Source organism: Pipistrellus kuhlii, unplaced genomic scaffold (assembly GCF_014108245.1).
Source record: "Pipistrellus kuhlii isolate mPipKuh1 unplaced genomic scaffold, mPipKuh1.p scaffold_m20_p_8, whole genome shotgun sequence".
Classification (NCBI taxonomy): Eukaryota; Metazoa; Chordata; class Mammalia; order Chiroptera; family Vespertilionidae; genus Pipistrellus; species Pipistrellus kuhlii.
In genome coordinates this window covers 62,823,721-62,843,983 of record NW_023425584.1, presented here as the reverse complement: position 1 = coordinate 62,843,983, position 20,263 = coordinate 62,823,721, and the positions used below count along the sequence as shown (strand labels likewise).

The 20,263-nt window shown below is 36.3% G+C and overlaps 1 pseudogene; it reads left to right on the top strand.

Moving 5' to 3' along the window:
• The first annotated feature begins 312 nt into the window (after window positions 1-312).
• On the top strand, window positions 313-1,059 carry LOC118711810 (annotated as a pseudogene).
• Window positions 1,060-20,263: the final 19,204 nt, after the last annotated feature.

The window sequence follows — 20,263 nt, the reverse complement described above, 5'->3', positions numbered from 1 at the left end:
AATACTAACTGAACATGATAAAAAGATAACTATAGCAAATGCCAACTTCCATAATTGTAAGTATCTGCATAAATATTTGAGAATTTCATTAATAATATTATTATACAACAGATGGTACCTAAAAATCCTTAGAAACTTATGAGATAAAAATGTAGTACTTCTTGTTTCAGATCACTGGTGCAAAGAAGGAATGAACATTGCTTCCAGCGTAAGAAGGAAAAAGCTAGAGATGTGAAAATTAACAACTTTTTAAAAATTTATTAAGAAACTGAGGTCACAAAGAAAATAATAGGGAACCCAAAACATATTGCCATGGCGGTGTGATTTTCAAATATTAACATTGCCTAAAGAATCAGCCTGAGAGTGTGCCTTCTCCTGGGCCACCCAGAAGAGGTAGCCTGGGCTGGAGGAATTCTTTGTCCTAAATCCTACTTGGCTGGCCAGTAGGACTGCGGCCTCCTGAGAGTATCTCAACACCTACCACCTACCACCATACAGACATCTACCACCAAGAGCCACAGGCCAACCTTCTTCCCCGCTTTGCCCTGCACCATCTATGATGCAGCCACCACGAATATCTAGCAAGACATGCATGAATCAGAGAGGCTAGAATGGCATCCTCATGGAGTAGCCCAACCGGAGGAACCTACAGCACTCCAACCAGCTTCCCACCATCCCTCTCCTCTATTCTGCGAGGATGAGATCAACCGCATCAAACCACTACCTGGGCAAGAAGATGGTCCAGAATCTCATGGTGCCGACGTTTGTCAGCAGGCTCTACGGCCCTGTCTGGAGCCAGGAACAACATCGTCAACAGCATCCTTACCTTCAAGGAGGCCCATCGGTCCTGAGAGCTGCGGAAGCCACTTGGATGACTTTGGGCCCATCCTACACGTGATGCAGGACCACCTCCTGCAGATGCTGTGTCTGATGGGTCTGGTGGCCGTGGAAAAGCCCGCCTCGAGCGACTCAAACGACGTACACGATGAGAAGGCCAAGGTGTTGACATGTATCTCAGAGGGGAACAGCGCTGCCCCGGCCCGTGCGTGGGGAATCTAACAGAGAAGATGAGGCTACCCGGACCTTGGTGCAGGGCTGCCCTTCATCCCACTCGCTGCATGTGTGCAAGACTGAGCCGCGGCTGCAGTTCCCTGAGGCTGCCCACGGCTCCCAGCAGCGTGCACGCAGGGAGTTGGAGGCCCGGGTGCAGTCCAAGGGCGTACACAGCAACACCAGGACCAGGGATCCCCAGCCTGGCGGGTTCCTCGGACCCGAGCATGCAGAGCCAGACCTGACCCACAGCAAAGGTTACAAGAAACGAAGCTCCCTTGTGCAAATGGGCGCCTCGTGCTGGACTTCTGGGAGAGAAGACGCGATGTGTGTCCGTGTGCAGTAAGGCGCTTGGCGCCACCTGGCAGGTGTTTACGGCACTGCTGCACCGGGAGGCGCGCTGGGGCCTACTTTCTGGCAGCGGAGGCCGACCAGCAGAGGACAAGAGGAAGCTTCCTCTACCAGGACACTTGCAAGTAGGTGCAGCCCCCAAAGCGCTGAGTCCCTGGACCCCCCAAACCCCATCTCTGCTTGGTCCTATCTGTCGCTGTGGCTCCTCCAGCACAGAGGATTGCAGAGCCATGCGCAGGTCCTGGCTGGGTGCACGGTTGGGTAAAGCAGTGTTTTTCAACCTTTTTTGGGCAAAGGCACACTTGTTTCATGAAAAAAATCACGAGGCACACCACCATTAGAAAATGTTAAAAAATTTAACTCTGTGCCTATATTGACTATATATAAAGTAATTCTCTTGAATAGGAATCAAATAAACACAAAGAAAGTATTTTATAATTACTTTATTATGAAATATTAAGTAAACAAAATAGTGAAAAATTATAAAATTCTTGTCTTGTCTGCACCTACGGCACACCAGGCAACATCTCGCGTCACACTAGCGTGCCGCGGAACAGCGGTTGAAAAACGCTGGGGTAGAGTATCCCTTTCCAGGCACCAGGGTTGCAGGTCCCATCAAGGTCAGGGCACCCACAAGAATCAATCAATGAATGCATAAAATATGTAGAGCATCAAATCTACATCTCCTTCTCCCTCTCCTTCCCTCAACCCCTACCCCCTCTCTCGTCAATTAAAAAAGAAATAAAAATGCCCCAGGCTGGCCAGGCCAACCCTGGCTGCCCCTTGCAAGCTGCTTGCTGCCCAAGCCCAGCTACATTCCCTCCAGCACAGAGCACTGGCACTGTGCCTGTCCCCAGCCCTGGCTGAGCCAGCTCTACCCACAGGACTGAGCCCCAACAGAAGGGGGAAGAGAAGTCTGGTTCTCCTGTCTGTCTCAGTCACCTGGACCTAGGACAGGAGTTAGTAAGGACATGGAAGGGCGGCCGGAGGGCCTCAGGAGCATGGCCAACCACACCCCCATATGTTGTTCAATGGGGAATATATAGTCTTTGTCTATCCACGCAAAATAATATTACAAAGGAATAGAGAGAAGTAAACTGTTGTTTCACACAAGTGAATTTTGAAAACATTTTTTTTGTAAGATCCAAGAGGCTGCATATGGCTTTTTGCTTTGAACTTTGCAATAGCTGTGTGAGTAAAAAGCAGTAGACCAAAGGTATATTAGGGCAATGGAACTGTTCTTTTGGGTACACTCTCATATGCTTGAAGTATAGAAGAAAAAAAAAGTTATGAACAGGATTTCTGGTGAATACTAGAAAAATAAAGATTAATCATTTCAAGTAAGTAACTATAACTCAGGTTTAATTCCATGCCTCATCACTTATAAGATTAGTGAGCTTAAAAAAATAATGTACCCTCAACATTTTTCCATCTGATAAATGTGACAATAAAAATACCTGCTTAATAAGGTCAGTATGCAATTTGAACATTAAAATAAATAATGATGGCAATAAAAAAATAACCCATTAAATAAAATAGGAAATCAAAACCACATACAGATATAAATAAAGAGTTGAATAAATTGAAATTTTAATGAAGTATGGGGAGTTCTATAATTATGATATATCTACCAGGAAAATAAAAGCTTATTAATTGTGATAGGAAGGCATAACTTTATAGTGAAGTCTGGCAGAGAGCAAGTACCTTAATAGAGTGAGCAAGGTGAACTTAATCAGTAACAAAGCAAATTAAAATATTGAGTCAACCCATAAGATGCAAGAAGGATACAACAACAGATAGAATGACATTTCTCTGATATTCCTACCTAAGATACACAGTTTGAATCTAGTCATGATGAAACATCAGGCAAATGTGGCTTGAGGGACATTTTACAAAATAACTAGCTTGTAATCTTCAAAATATCAAGGTCATAAAAATCAAGAAGTGCCTGAGGAAGTCACCCTGACTGAATAAAACCAAAGAGATAAGGCAACAGCTCTCTTGAGCTGGAACCTTTGCTCTAAAAGGCATTGCTAAGACATGAATTCAGCTTAGGATCAGATAGTACTTATAACAAGTGATTTTGACGGTGTTTTTCAGTCACATAGGAAAGTGTCTCTGTCTGTAAGAAATATATACTGAAGAGAAAAGATGAGACATTATGTCAGCAAATCACTCTCAAGTGGTTCAGAATAGACATTTATCCTGTAATCTCAAGACTGTACCCTTAAATGATAAATATTAAAATAAGATGGACAGCAAAGACTTTCCCTTCAAGTAAAACTAGTGCTGCTATAGTACTGCTATAATTGAGTTTATCGAAATGCAAATAAAAAAAAGTACAAACTCATTTATTGAACATATGTTTTCAATCTTTTTCTATCCTAATAAGATGGGTCCAACTGCCATAAAATAGTGGAGTTTTTGGTAAATTGATGTTGACTTTTCTTTGCTCTCATTTTGCTAAACTCACTTCATATTCAAGACATTTAAAAAAAATAAAAGTATTTCAGCTCTGGCCAGCTAGTGTGGCTCAGCTGGTTGGAACATAGTCCCATACATCAAAAGGTGATAGGGGCAGGTTCCATTCTCTGTCAAGACACTGAACCAGGTTGTGGGTTAGATCTCATGCTGAAGACAACTAATGTTTCTCTCTCTCCCATCAATAAAAAAAATGTAAGTATTTAATTTATAACTGGCATTTGTTTTGTATAAACAACTTATATATCTTACCTTATTCAATTTTTTAGAGATAACCACATTCTTAAGGAGTACCTGTATATTAAACAGATATCTATATACATCTATATGTGTAGCTAAAGATATAGGTAGGTATGTATCTCACACATATATACATATACACAACTATATTTATAATGTAAATATACATAAATATAAACATACACACACATATATATATACATACACATGCATATATGTGTATGCATACACACATATATTTTCTCAAAGGATTTCATTGGATAATGGATAATTTTTTAAAAACTTGTTATTTTTATTTAAAGGGTACTAAGAATTACAAACACATTTCTCATACCACTTTCTGCTTAACTTTGTTTTACATATTAAGCAGTACACTTGAATTCATAACTTGATGTGTTACAAATTTTAATGTAACTGATATTTTTCAATCAATATCTTAGTATGTATATACTTAGTATATACTAACATATATGTAATGATAGCATTACAAATGTAAATGTATCTTATAGAATAAATTGCATGATGTTAAGTTTCTAGGTTAGAAATATACATATATTGCCAAACTTATATTAAAGAAGTTGTACTCATGAACATTCATACTAACAATGAAAAAGACCAGATTCTCAGATTACTGGCTAGAATCAATGTTGGCTAGAATCAATGTTTTAAATATTTACCAAGCTAATAGTTGAGAAACATTATTTGTTATAATAGTTTTCATTTATTTAAGTAAAATAAGGCTGGCCTCAGAAGCTTTCATTATTTATATAGTTTAGGGATTGTTCATTTTAACTATTGCTTCAAAAAGTTTGAAGAAAAAAAAGTCTATTTAGCTTTTTAGTGTTAGCCTGGCATACTTTTTAATGACACATTTCTTTGTCAACTTTCTCAGCTTTCAAATATTATCAATTAATTTAAAAATTCATAAAGAAGATCAAAGTATTAGCTCCTTGTTTTTTTTGTTTTGTTTTGTGTTGTTTTTTGTTTGTTTGTGTTTTTTTTGTGTGTGTGTGTTTGTGTGTGTGTGTGTTTTAAAGAACAGCCTTGATACTTGATATATACGTAGAAATTTTTCTTTCAGTCAGTCCACACACATTTACTAAGATCTTAGTCTAGTTCAGGTACTAGATTGGACACTGGGAATATGAAAATTATTCAAACAAGACAAAAATCTTGCAAATTACCAAGGCTAATCATTGAAGTTCTCTTAGAGGTCCCCCAGAGTTTAAAGTCTCCTCACTTCACCCCCAAATTCTCATATCCATACTCCAAAGAGCAAGATATTTTCTCGGTTCAATCTCAGGGCCATGAAGCCTTTGCTCTTAATCATTCTATTATTTATATATATATATATATATATATATATATATATATATATATATATATATATATAATTTTTATTTTTTTATTGATTTCAGAGATAAAGGGAGAGGGAGAGAGATAGAAACATCAATGATGAAAATCATTGATTGGCTGCCCTATACTGGGGATTGAGCCCACAATCAGGGCATGTGGCCTAATCTGGAATCAAACCATGACCTCCTGATTCATAGGTTGATGCTCAACCACTGAGCCCTCATCCAGGCCAGCTCTTAGTCATTCTTTTACCCTATGCTATAAAGCCATTTCTGTGCTTTCTGGAGTAAAGATCCTTCTCTGAAGCCATGAAGAGCTTATAGTCAAGATGCTCCAATGGAGGAAGTATCATGGGATAACTAGAAGTAACCGAGGGGAATATAATATCCTGCCACACTGTCCCTTGTGGCAGTTCACGCTGGCTGACATGTGGCCAAGGTCAATATATTCTCAAAGGCCTTGAGTCAATGCATTGACCAAGAGAATATAATTCCTCTTTACTCTTTGTGTCAACTCAGTTCTCTCCATTCAAGACCTCCATTACCTAAAAACAGTTTTCTATTTATATGCAGAACTTGCCACTTTTGACTATACCATGGTGAAGTTCTGTCCTGTCACTCTTCCAGAACTGATTCCCAGCCTGGGCTTGACTGAGCCATTGAATGTGAGTATATGATCAATATATCAACAGGTCCTTACCTCAGCTGATACACATACCACTAAATTTGGATCTTTTCACTATTGGTATTTCCTCCTCTAATCTCTATTACTTACAGTTTTCAACCTCGTATCTAAATAATTCCCCTCTCCTACTAATAGTCTTATGAGATTAAAGTTACAGAACACTAATTAAATCCCAAGTACAAAATTATTCTACCTTTATCAAATGTGATACTCCTGAATTATCAACAGAAAGACATTCAAGCTATTTTCAAGACTGCTGAATCTGAACTGTTCCATTCATATTTCCAAACTGATGGTTGCTCTTGTGATACCTGGCATGCAATTGTCTAGGTTTGGAAGTCACAAATGAACTATTTAGTGTTGGTCTTTGCTTTACTGTCATTGCAAAGTTAATATGATATCTTTATAAGCTGTGCCCTCAGACTACCTCCGAGGGATAAAAGACTCCCAACAAGAGTGTTGTTTTTATTTTTCAAAAATATAAATGCAACTAAAAGTGGTTCTGAAGTAGATTATTCATAGAGTTGTATCGCAGACCAAATATTATTTTATATTTTCCAATTTATATTTTACTCAAATTAAACTGATATATAGTTAAATCCCCATTTACATCAAAATTACTTATTTTCATTGCTCATTTTATCAATAGAGTACCCTAAGTTACTTAAAAGTTTATTTTTCAATTTACTGAGCTATTGATATGTGACTAGCTAGGCTTGCAATCATAGTTTCTATAAAAGGTATAATTAAATATGTTTTTTTATTAATCCTTTTAATTGAAATATAATTGATTATGCGATGTGATTTTGATAGATGGCTCATATTGAGTGCTGCATTCGGTTGGATTTTATAAAATATTTTAAAATTTTGAGTGGCATGCCATTATACAGTGTGAGGATCACTTTGTCCCCTTAGAAGCTTTCTCTATGACAGACCCAGAGCAGCCTTTAGTCTATGGATACTTTGGTCTGTCCACAAAGATTTGTCCTTTATAAGGATTCATCCTTTTGTAATACAGGCCTCCAGTTTTGCTGTTGACAAACGAACTTCCAACTCCCTATGAATTTTTCTGCCTACTACTTTCCAATATGTTCCACCCTGTTATCTTACATCTGCACTGGATCAGCATCCAAAGACTCACGCATGTCTTCTCTCTCTCTCTCTCTCTCTCTCTCTCTCTCTCTCTCTCTCTCTCTCTCTGTCTTTCTTCCCAGCTCCCTCCTATAGATATAGAGGCTTTATCTGGTACAAACTCAAGCATTTGTCAATATTTATAGGTGGTTTTATATGTATGTGAGGGCCATAATATCCTGTTGTGATTTTAAAAGCCATTAATAATTATTACCTATATTTGGTATTTCATTGGGAGTTTGCAAAGCCTAATTATATAGATATTTATTAGATAATCAAATTTATAAAAAACTAGTCTCATTATTTACTTTGAGATGTATAAGAATAATAGATTAAATGCTTTATTTTTCACTTTGTTTACAAAATGTTAAAGAGTTTGTTTCCTAACATTTTCCAAAGGTCACTATTTAAAAATGTCTTTATGAACTGATTATTTTAATCTATTTATATGTTTTCATTTTTGAAATATTGGTAATCAGTGTTAAAATTGTGACACTGAGTTTAATGGGAGCCTCTTCCAATTGACTTTTGAATAAATTTGACATAATTTCAATAATTTTTTATAGCTTATACTCATAAAACATATGCATATTTTCAGAATAACTGTAACAATATAATGAACAGTTACAATGATAGTTGTTTTTCTTCAGATTTCTTGTTTTTACAAAGGTATTTGCTCTTATTAGCAGTGTCCTCAGAGGAGTTTTCTTTCAGTATTAATGCAATGATCAATAATGACTGTATTCATAAATTGTCAGCAATTCTGGGAGTACTTCTTACCCTCTCCCAGGAAGAACTATTATATACTGGAATCAGTGGAATATGATGTTTGCAAAGTTCTGTGGTCAAAGTCCTAGAGAGTCATCTCAGACCTGTAACTATGGGAAAACTTTGGTCAAGTTGAATTATAGTATATCATCATTGAAGAACGTGGCTTTTATATTTTTCTAATGACACAAGTGCCACAAGTAAAAATTATTTCCCTCTTACCTTTCTTGTTCATTTGAGCCTCTCTATTATGTATATCTGGACCCTGAGGTGCAGTAGGTAAGGAACAAAAGAGGGAGCAACAGAGTGTTGTTTGTATGGGGGTAGGTGGGCAATGATATATATAGAAAGAAGTATCCATTAAAACCCATACAGTGTTATCTGGAAGATAGTTATATCTACAAACCAGATAGATTATAGAATTGACAGAAAAATTGCCTCTAGTCATCACTCCAGTTGTTTCTGATATGGAAATTTTTACTTTGGTTGAAAACGATGAAATGCTACTGCAATCATAATTTACAGACAGTATGAAAAATGTGACTTTAATCTTTTTGTCATGGCAATCTGGTGGTAAATAGTTTTTAGCTATTTTACTTAAAAACTTTATACATATTATGATGCCACTATAAGAAAGTATTTCAGGAAGCTGAGATGAAGTCTTGAATTTAAATAATATACATAGCAACCAATTAAAGTTAATTTTACTTTAAGAAGGTTATACAATGAAATCCATATATATATATATATAGATATATAGATATATATATATATACATATATATACATATATATATATATGTGTGTGTGTGTGTGTGTGTGTGTGTGTGTGTATCCTATATAATAAAAACCTAATATGAAAATCAACCAAATGGCAGACCAAAGGGTGGATCGACTGGTGGAACAACTGGTTGCTATGATGTGCACTGATCACCACGGTGCCTGCACTCAACACAGGAGCTTCCCCCAACCCCAGGCCCCAGGCCAACCAAGGGGAGTGTGCCAGCAGGGGCTCCCTGATCGCCCCACAGCTGCCCCACAGATTGGCCCTGATTGCCAGCCAGGCCTAGAGATCGTACCCATGCATGAATTTCATGCACTGGGCCTCTAGTATATATTCAATAATTGTGAATAAGAGACTAAACAGTAATTATAGAATATCAGTACACCTACAAAAAGATAAAAATAATAAAAGAAATTCCTGCTTATCTTTGGAAAGCAAATTCTGGTAATTACCAAAGTATTAATGGTCTTATGCTATTATTTACTACTAGTGGCCCAGTGCATGAAATTCATGCCGAAGGAAGGGGGTATTCCTTAGCCCAGCCTACACCCACTCCAATCTGGGACCCCTCAAAGGATGTCCTACTGCCAGTTTACAGGGATAGGATCTAAACCAGCAGTATGATATCCCTCTCACAATCCAAAACTGCTGGCTCCAGCCACTCACCTGCCTGCCTGCCTGATTGCCCCAACTATTCTGCCTGCTGCCCTAGTCTCCCCCAATTGCCCCCCACCATTGGCCTGCTCACCCCCAAATGACCCTCCACCAGCCAGATCACCCCCTACTGCCCCCTGTACCAGCCTTCTCACTCACAACTGTCCCCCCTGCTAGCCTGCTCACCCGCAGTCTTCCTCCCCACTGGCCTGCTCACCTCTTAAGGTCTCCCTGCTGGCCTGCTCACTCCAAACAGTCCGCCCTCTGTCCTGTTCACCCCCAACTGATCCCCTACTGGGCTGCTTATCACCAATGGCCCCTGCCATCCCATCCTGGCCTGATCACCCCCCTCCTCCCCCCTCAGAGACCCAAGGTCTCAGCCCTTCCTTTTTTCTTTTAATTTTTTTTTTCCAGCACCTCCCTGAGCGGAAGCCAGGTCTGGCTGGAAGCAAGTATCTAGGATTTATTTACCTTCTATAATTGAAACTTTATAACCTTAAGCAGAGGCCAGGGCCAGCTAAGGCAATCAGGAAGCTTGGCTTCCTCCATTGCCAGGGCAACCCAAGCCTTTTGTTTACTCCAGCTCTGTGGCCGATCACCATCTTGGTTGTGTTAATTGGCAATCCTCTCCTGATTGGCTGGTGGGTGTGGCTTGTGGGTGTAGAGGAGTGATGATTAATTTGCATGTTTCTCTTTTATTAGGTAGGATTATTACAAGAGCGATATTTTCAGAGAGAAAAAAGTAAGGAGAGCAATTCACTTTATTCTCACTGACAATATCCTATTTAATAAAGAGGGAATATGCTAGTTGACCTTCATGCCATCATAAAGATGGTAGCACCCACAGCCAATAAGGAGGGAATATGCTAATTGACTTCCCTGCCCTCAAAGATTGTGGCAGCCACAAGATGGTGGCACCCAGTCCCCTCAAATCCACTGGGGCCACACACCTGCTTCCAGAGTCTCCCAGTTGCCTCAGCCCCCCAGGCACCCAGGGTCATCCCCAGGTGCAGGCAAGCCTTGGGTGGCAGCTGCGAAGCCACCCAGGGCCACCTGAAGCTCAGGTAACCAGGGATGGCCGAGGCCGACAGTGGCAGCAGCAGCAGCAGAAGTATGATGGGGCATCACCTTCCCCTGATCACTAGGTCACCTCCCATCCCAGAGGGCTCCTCAATTGTGAGAGGAGGGAGGCCAGGCTGAGGCACCTCCCCTTCAGTGCATGAATTTTCAGGCACCAGTCCTCTAGTCATAAATAATCCCAAAGATTATTAGACTTAAGTTATTTGCTAGGAGGAGGGTACTTATTTATGGAAGGCTCTTAATATGTAATTTCTGATTAAGACTTGTAGAGATCATATAAACCCATAATTTATAATCTATTAGTCTTAACTCCTTGAAAAATGTCACATATGCTCCAGTAAAATGAAGATATCCATAAGATAATCATTCTCCACTAAGTGAGGGGAAGTGATATGCCATGTACCTTATTAGAGATAGTATCTATTTGGGATAAGGAAGCCATTTCCGTTGTGGGACTGAAGAACCGGAAACCTGCCCAGCATGTCACAGATCACTTTATGCTTCATGTGAGCCTGTCCAGTGCTTGCCTCCTGGAATTAAGTTGTAAAGATTCAATAATGGATGAGATCTCTGATCACATCAATCTGACCTGACAATCATAGGGATTGTGTCTCTCCCCCATGCCAATGCATATATTGAAGCCCTGAGACCAATGTGGTGCCAGCAGATTTGGTTCCTGGTGAGGGCCTTCTTCCTGGCCTGCAGATAGGTACCATGTCACTGTGTGTTCATGTGATCTCTTCTTTACGGGTTTGAAGAGAGAGAGAAAGAGCACGCTCTGGTGTCTCTTCCTCCTATTATAGTAGCACTAATTCCATCATGAGGGCAACATCCTTTAAACTAAATATCCCCCTACAAGGCAAATTTCTGAACAACAAACACCACATTGGGAGTTATGGCTTAAGAATTTGGGGGTGGGGGGTCGGGTTTATATATCATAGCTTCTCTTATCTTTATCGTTTTACTAAAAATTCTCTAAGCCTCAGATTCCTTTTCACTCAGAAGTGTGGTGAGGAGTATGGTGGGGGAGAGCTTCATTTTTATAGAGTACTAGAGGTCAGATGCACAAAGTTCCTGTAAGAGTAGGCCTTTGCACCTTTTAGCTGCCTAAGCCCTTGCAGTCCTGGCTTCATCTGGAAGGTCATCATGAAGGACATTCTGCTGTTTGACCATTCAGTCAATTTGCATATTATGCTTTTATTATTATAGATTATTATAGATTATTATAGATTATTATAGATAATCAGATTAGACAGCATAACGTATGCAAGGTGCTAATTTTTTTGCTTCCCCTGCAATAAGTCATCATTTCACTTTTAACAATATTTACCACAATTTTGTGAGGTGGAATGGTGATAATCCCCATATTACAGATAGTGAGACAGTGATTTACAAATTTTATATAATTTTCCCAAAGTTGCATACAAATTTAGTATTGTCTGTCAGATCTCACTAATACAGAAAGCTTTACATTGAATTAAAATGTAAAGATCCTGTGAATTATGACATAAAATCAAAACAAGATGCTGAGACTTAGCTTAATATCATATTTCATAAAGGTTTTCCTAATTTCAATGATAATTTTTAAATCCCCAGCAATAAGAAAAAACAATTAAATTCATGTTAGAAATATACCTCTCAAATTTCAAGTTTTATATTTGTTCTTTATCTTAGCAATACTAAGCAATAAAATTCTGACTTTACATAAAATTACCTTCTGCTTTCTTTATGATACACTATTTTCAGTACCAAAAATGAAAACTGAAGACCTTTCCTTAGAAAAAAAAAATCAAAACTCTAAACTCTTAATCTTATTAACATCTAATTTAATTTTTTCATCTCCATTGTTTTTTATTTGATTTTATTTTTTGTTCATTCTTAATCTCACTTCCTTTCTTCTTAAATTAATTTAAAAATTTTATCCTGTCATTCATTCAATGCCTCCTTAATCTCATACTGACTATGAGAGGAAATTAAAGTGTTTTATAAATTAATTAAATGATTAACAAGACATGCCTGAAAGAATGTTTGTTGCTCAAAAGTATAATACAGCTAGAAACAAACCTTAGGCACAAATTAAGCAGCAATGATATATGATTAGCACAAATGGCCTTTTTGTTCTTTGAAAAACATTACTCCACTTAATACATCTGAAATAGTATATTTCATTCTAAAAATTATTCAAGTTTGTTCTCAAAGTATTAAAATATTAAAACTTCTAGAATTGGTAAATATGCTTTAGTAATTTCAAAGAGAAGCAGAAATTTTTGCCTGGGACTTTCAATACACCTGGGAATTAAATTTTTCTCTAAGACAGTATAAATCTTATTTATGGAATAAATAAATCTGTGTTTTCTATTTGTTATCCAATTGAATGCTATTTTATAAAAGGTATCAATTGCATTAATTGTGCTTCCATTTTGTCCTGTTGGAAGAGATTGTCTCATTTTTCCCAAGAAACTTAATTGTAGCTGCTCTTAAATGCTAAAGAATCTATACTGACAATTTGTATGTACAGTTCAAAACACAGATGAAAACTTACCTCAGGAATGTCAAATGGTGATACTAAGATAGTGAAATAAAGAAATTGGCAAAAGAGAATGCTTTTAATATAAATTAAATAGGTAGGTTTTAATGTCTAAAAATGATTAAATCATGTTCACTTGAAATTGGTCTATCATAGGTGTTTAGTCTTTGATACCATTGCACTGATAAAAATAAATGCCTGGTCCTCCCTCCACCCAAAAAATAATTTCTTTTTCTAATTCCACACATTACAGACCTCATAAATTTTTTTAAATTTTCTCTAACAAATCATATATTATTTGTCTTTAATTTTTCTACAAGGCTGTTTTCACTTCTTAAAAAACTAATACCTTATTTCATTGTTGTTTTATGTCCAATCTTGTTGTGAAAACAAAATAGAATAAATAAAATTCTGATACTTGCTTCCTTCTAATGAATACATTTTAATGATAGGAAATACAAATAAAATTCCTGAACCTTTGCTTGTCTAAGCATGATTAAAATATAAATTTTATTATAAAACAGACATTAAGTGAAATACATCTTATCAATAATGGAGCTCCACTATCATTAATTGATTAATGTTCTCTTAAGGACAGTTAATTTTGAATCCTTAGAAACTTCTATTTTTAATTCTTCATTAATATTACACAAGGAAGCAAAGGGAAATATAATTACTTACCTTTACATCCAGTTATGGTGATTATTAATAATTTTATCTTTATTCATGTTTATCATGAAAGAAGATTTTAAAAGTAAAACTTAAAAAAATTCAATATTACAATGGTGACTTTTTAAAAAATATAAATTAAAAATGGAAATAGCCTCAGACTCAACTAGTAAAGATCTAATGCATTTGGGGAAAATGAGACTCAAAACATTTCAAATATTTGTAACCAGCTCACTTTAGGTATTTTAAATAAATACAGAGAAGTTAACAGTGGCATTACTGGAGAATGAAATTCTTCAACTGCACAGTATGAATGTGATTTAATAGGAATTACAATAAAATAACATTTTGTGTTGGTAATATATCCAAATATGAGTGGAAGATCTTGAAGAATAAAGAGCACTCATGTTTAACATTGAAAGTGTTTTATTTCTAGGTTCATCTAATTCTTATATGTACAACTGAATCCAGTATAATGCATAAATAAATTATTTAATAAGTTGTAATCTGTGAGTTATAAATCTGTGCTTTAATGATTTATAATAAACATAAACCATTAGGAAATTTTAAAGAATGATCAAAAGCAATACAAAGTGCATGCTTAATGTACATACATAAGGAAAAGATAGGCAATATAGTTGTTTTATTTTAAACATAAGGATAAGTTGTGAGTATAGGTTAATACATTTTCTTTTTAAATTTCAGAAAGTCAAAACAAACTACATAAAAAATAGTGGAATGAAATGTAATGGTCCATGAGCTGGGTTGAATATTCCCACCCCCACACAAAAAAATTATATTCACCTGGAACTTGTGAATGTGACCTTATTTTGAAATGGAGTCTTTGCAGATGTAATTAGTTATGATGAGATCATACTTTATTAAGATGGGCCCTAAATTCAATATGACTGGTGTCCTTAAGAAGACAAGAGAAGACAGACACAGAGACACATGCATGGAGAATGCCATGTACAGACACAGGCCGACATTGATGTGATTCATGGATAAGCCAAAGAACACCAAGGACCAGCCATGGGAAGCTAGGAGAGAGGCATAGGATGGATTCTCTCTGTGAGAACCTAGAAGGAAAAAAACTCTTCTGACACCATGACTTCAGATCTCTCTAACCTCCAGAATAATTAACTAATTAATTTCTATAGTTTAAGCTACCCGTTTATGGCCATTTGTGTGGCAACCCTAAGAAACTATTATAATATAACTCATATTCGGAATAAGCAGATTTTAGTTGGATCAGGCTCAGATGGAGTAAGGCACACAGAAATATGTTCTGCCTTCATCTGTGTTGGCTTTATGTGTAAGAAAATGGTGACCAGAACCTCTCCGCTAACATCAGCCTTATGGCTAATAACCCAAGAAAAACACCCTACTTAATAGCACCAGATTAAAAAAAAAAGAGAGAAAGCTTGCATAAGGAAAACTTGCCTCAGTTCAAAAGGACTTAAAATAGCTAAGATGGCCAAAGAATTAAAAAATTCTGCTTGGAAAGGCCTGAGGCTGCATTGGAGTTTAAGAGAGGTGATTGCCCTTGAAGAAATTAGGCAGAATAGAAGCCTCCTTACCCTTCCTAAAACATTAGCAGACATCCACGCTATGAAAACACTGGACACTCTGATATCATTTGGACATTTTATGATGAAACAAAATTATTAAAACTATTTATATTCATTTGAACACTTGAAAAAGCTGCAGAGCATTATTATTTCCTATGAAACAAACTTGAAATGCCCTTATGATAACAGGATTAGTTTCAGTTCCTAAGAACTAAGGAAATGTACAGTTAAAAATAAATTAGATGAAAAGAATGGTGAAAACTCATTCTACTTTTTTCCCATTTGCTAAAAATGTATTGAGAAATTTTCAATATATTCTATAAAATACTTTTTCTCACTACTCCTTACAAAAATGTTTCCACCATTGCTTAAATCAAGGATTACAAATTTAAACAATCGCAAAAAGGGAAGTAACTGAAACCAATGTAATATATTTTAAATGTTCATTGAAAATTAGTGATAAGAACATGTACATTCATACACAAAAATAAGGTCAGAAGTTCTGATTTTTAAAGGAAATAGATAAAAATAAAATACAATGGAAATTATCATTTTTAAATGTTTAGAGATAATTCTAATATGTAATTTTTATAGATATTTCAAAGCCATTTTTTTCTCCATGATTTTACAAATTCTGTTCAATATGTTTATACATCTTATTTTTAATATAGAACTATAGTTAAACTCCAATCTAGTGAAACATAAATAAAGGTCTATTTGTATATATAAATAAATTACAAGCATATTAATGCAATGGGACATTATTTTATATAAAGTTATATGATTATAGGGATAAAGGACTTTTCAATACCTGCATGCTATTTCACCAAATAAAATATTGTGATTTGTTTTGCTCAGTGGAAGAATTTTACTTTTCGCTGAATCTCAAAAGGTGGATCAATAATAAATGTAAAGTGACATTAGTGAGAACATCTCAGCATCTAAGATGGGGATAGGGACAGAATACAAATGTAAAGAAAAAAATCTGCCTAGGTCAAAAAGGGAATAGTAAGTTTGAATAAACAAAACAATAAAACTAAGAGTACATAGGCATGATTATTTATTTTTTATTTCCTTTCTTGATTAAGGTATTATATATGTGTCATTATTCCAGTATAATAAAAACCTGACGACTGAAATGGTGGAATGACTAGAGACCAGAAGAACGGTAGCCCCTTGCCCTGGCTGGCCCTGCCCCCCAGCAGGGACCTCCCCACCCCACTCAGGTGCCCCGATCAGAACAGTCTGGCTGGCCCCCACCATGCACCAAGCCTTTATTCTATATAATAAAAGGGTAATATCCAAATTGACCCTAATGGTGGAATGACCAGAACGACTGCTCAACCAGTCACTATGAGGGGTACTGGTGATCACCTCTTGGTCCCTTTCCCTGCCCAGCAGGCTCTGATTGCCCAGTGGTGACTGGGGAACAAGGGGCGGTGGTGGTGCAGGGCAGGGCTGGCTGCAGGCGGCCTGGGAAGATGGCCTTGATCTCAGGCCAGGTCTACAGACCATACCCGCACTCCGATTTCGTGTGCCAGACCTCTAGTGGAACAATAAGAAAGCAATGCAATTTCTAGAAATAAAACTTTTTTAAATGATAAAGCATGCTTTTGTGATTAACATTCCTCAGTACTGTAGATAAGAGCTCATCAGCCCATTGCCCTGTTGACTGCCCTGAAACATTTTTATATGAGCCAGTTTCATATCATTTTATAATTTATTTGGCAGGTACAATTTAATTTATATTTCACTAGTCCACTAGCAGTGGTTACATTAATGTCACTTTAAGTCTTTTTTTTTAAATATATTTTATTGATTTTTCACAGAGAGGAAGGGAGAGGGATAGAGAGTTAGAAACATTGATGAGAGAGAATCATCGATCAGCTGCCTCTTGCACACCCCTTACCGGGGATGTGCACGCAACCAATGTACATGCCCTTGACCAGAATCGAACCTGGGACCTTTCAGTCCACAGGCCCACACTCTATCCACTGAGCCAAACCGGTTTTGGCTAATGTCACTTTAAGTCTTGCTGGGCATTTAAACAGAACCAATTTGTCAAAAGCACAAAATCCTTATAACTGAATAGAGTTTATTTAGAAAACAGACACTTAGGAAATAACTATTAAAATAATCAGTATTGTTCATTCTAAACATTCTTCTGTGGTTAAAGATTAGAATCTCTTATAAAACATTATTTTGTTACAATATTTAAAACCCATATTTGGAAGACACTTGAACCTAAAATGGGAATTTGATTTAAACTCTTCCCCACCTTATTTCTCTTTCCTTGTCTTTTCATCTTTTGGCTTACTATCTCTTCCAAATGTTTTTATAAAACACAGGCAAATTTATTCACAGTATAAGGTTTTTCTCACTGGGATATTCTGCTAAAACAAAGACGCACTTTTATATGCATTAATAGCTAAATAAAGTGTGTTACTATATAAAGAGAGGAAAAGCTGTCTGTGGTCATACTAGAGTAATTTCTCAAGTAGTAAAACAGAGAAAGGGCCCATAGTTTTATGAGGTGGCGAACAGTATCATGCTGGGGTGAGAAGTGATTTATAGAAATAGCCAATGAAAAATTACAGCTATGGGGAGGTACTTTTTTTTCAAATTCAATTTCTTCTTGATTCAAATATTTTTTAAAATGTTGAGGACAAATATAGGAAATGTGAAAAACACATTAGGTATTATTGGTTTTCTAAGGCTCTAACGCCATTGGGAAGGATCATTACTAAAAAAATAGGACATTAATAATATATTTATATTTGCTTCTTAAGAGCTTTTTTTCCCACAAATTTTTCCCTAGGCTATAATTGCTCATAATATTAAAATAGCTTTCTACTTCTTCACCTAAATTAAGATTATGAATAGCCATGATCTTCATGGCTAAATAGAACAGTGTTGGCATTAAGTAAAATAACAATGAAATAATGTAGTGGAAAATGTTAGAAGTGTATAAAGAATAGAAAAATAATTAATATTTGAAGGAAACAACTGACATGTTAGCCTCAAAATATTAAAATTCTTGTATTATCTATTTCATTCTTCAATTGCCAATTGTTTGACATTTATAATTTAAGCAGACGGCATAAGCAAAATATCAGTTATACTTAGAAGTCAGGACACTCTCAGATATTTATCATTTTGAGATTTTTTAAATAGTAAAGTAACATTTTAGATTTCTGTTTAAAATTTACAATTACTATATATGCTTAGTGAAATCTGAACTATAATTAACTATATTGTTGACATAATCTCTTAATATATAAATTAATTAGACTAAGTATATTTTAAATATATGGAATTATTTTTCAAGATTTTAAATAATTTATATAACAAGAAAAATGTATGAGGTACTACAGCAATATTAGTGACATTTTAACATTGAGAATATATATACACTAACATATGTCTTCTGGAGGCCCTACAAACCAATGATATGTCTTCTCCTTTAGGATCATTCTTTATTTTTCTTTTTGAAAAGTAAAACAGTCTTAAGGAAAACTGAATTTGAATATGAAGTGTTCATAACCCATTTCAATGCTAAATCTGAAGCCTAAAAATATTATTTCTAGATTAATATAGATACTTGTGAATTTATTTGAGGCATTTGATATAAGCCAACTAATTTCATTAATTCCTTAACACACATAAGTAAGTACATATTTAATAAATACTTAAGTTCTTGTAAAAAATTTTAGTTCTAATATAATTATAATATAGTAATTATGTCTTTTTCAGCTGAAATAAGAACAGTTGCCTAAATTGAAGAACAATTTTATTAAAAGAAATTAATGTTTTAATATTATAAATACCTAAAGTCACTTCTTCATTTCTATGGGGAAAATCTTATCATAGTATGATTTAATGTTTGCCAGTAATGTTAGTCTGAGTCTTGGTATTTGACTTGAAACTCTTAGGAGAAAAGCATATTGAATCAAAGTCATTTTGATGTGAACTCAGATAACAACAAAATATTTTTACCGATGTCAGTAACTGCCCCACAATGCTTATTAAGTAAATTTTAAAAATACGAATGCCTTATGTTTCATTTTTGTCACTCTGCTTATCCCAGTGATACACAGAGTGTATGTCTAACGATGTTGTCAAGCTGGGAGAATAAATTGTCCCGCAGTCTCCTCTGAAGACTTGAAAATATGTACTATTTAAAAAAACAAACAACAAACAAACAAAGATGCTTTGGGGGATGTTTAAGAAACAAATAAAGCAATGAAGGGATAATGTCATTAAATGGCAATTATGTCAAAGTATATATTGTAATTCTCATATAATTAAATTTTAGTGTTTAAACAAACATGTATTGGTATAACTAGAGGCCCAGTGCAATGGGGAGCGGACATCCTGAGCACTGTGGTGGAGGGGGGTGAGGCTCCCACCGCCACTGCTGCACTCACTCGCCAGCCATGAGTCTGGCTTCAGGCTGAGTGGTGTTCTCCTTGTGAGAGCACACTGACTACTGGAAAGCAATTCCTACATTGAGCAAAATAAACCAGATTTTTGACATCCTCCTAAGTATACTGGATTGTGAGAGGGTGTAGGTCAGGCCTAGGGACCCCACCAGTGCACAATCAGAGCCAGGGAGGGACACAGGAGGTTGGCCAGCCGGGGGAGGGACCACGGGAAAGCTCCAGGGTATGTCAGGCCTGTTTCGCTCAATCCTGATTGGCTGGACCCCAGAAGAAAGCTAACCTACCAATTGGAGTGTCTTCCCTCTGGTGGACAGTGCATGTCATAGTGACTGTCAGACTGGTGGACTATCTGGCCCTGGTGGTCAGTGTATGTCATAGCAAGTGGTTGAGCAGCCTTAGCATATGATTAGCATATTCATATTAATTGGTTGAATGGAATACCAGAAGACTGGACACGTAGCATATTAGGCTTTTCT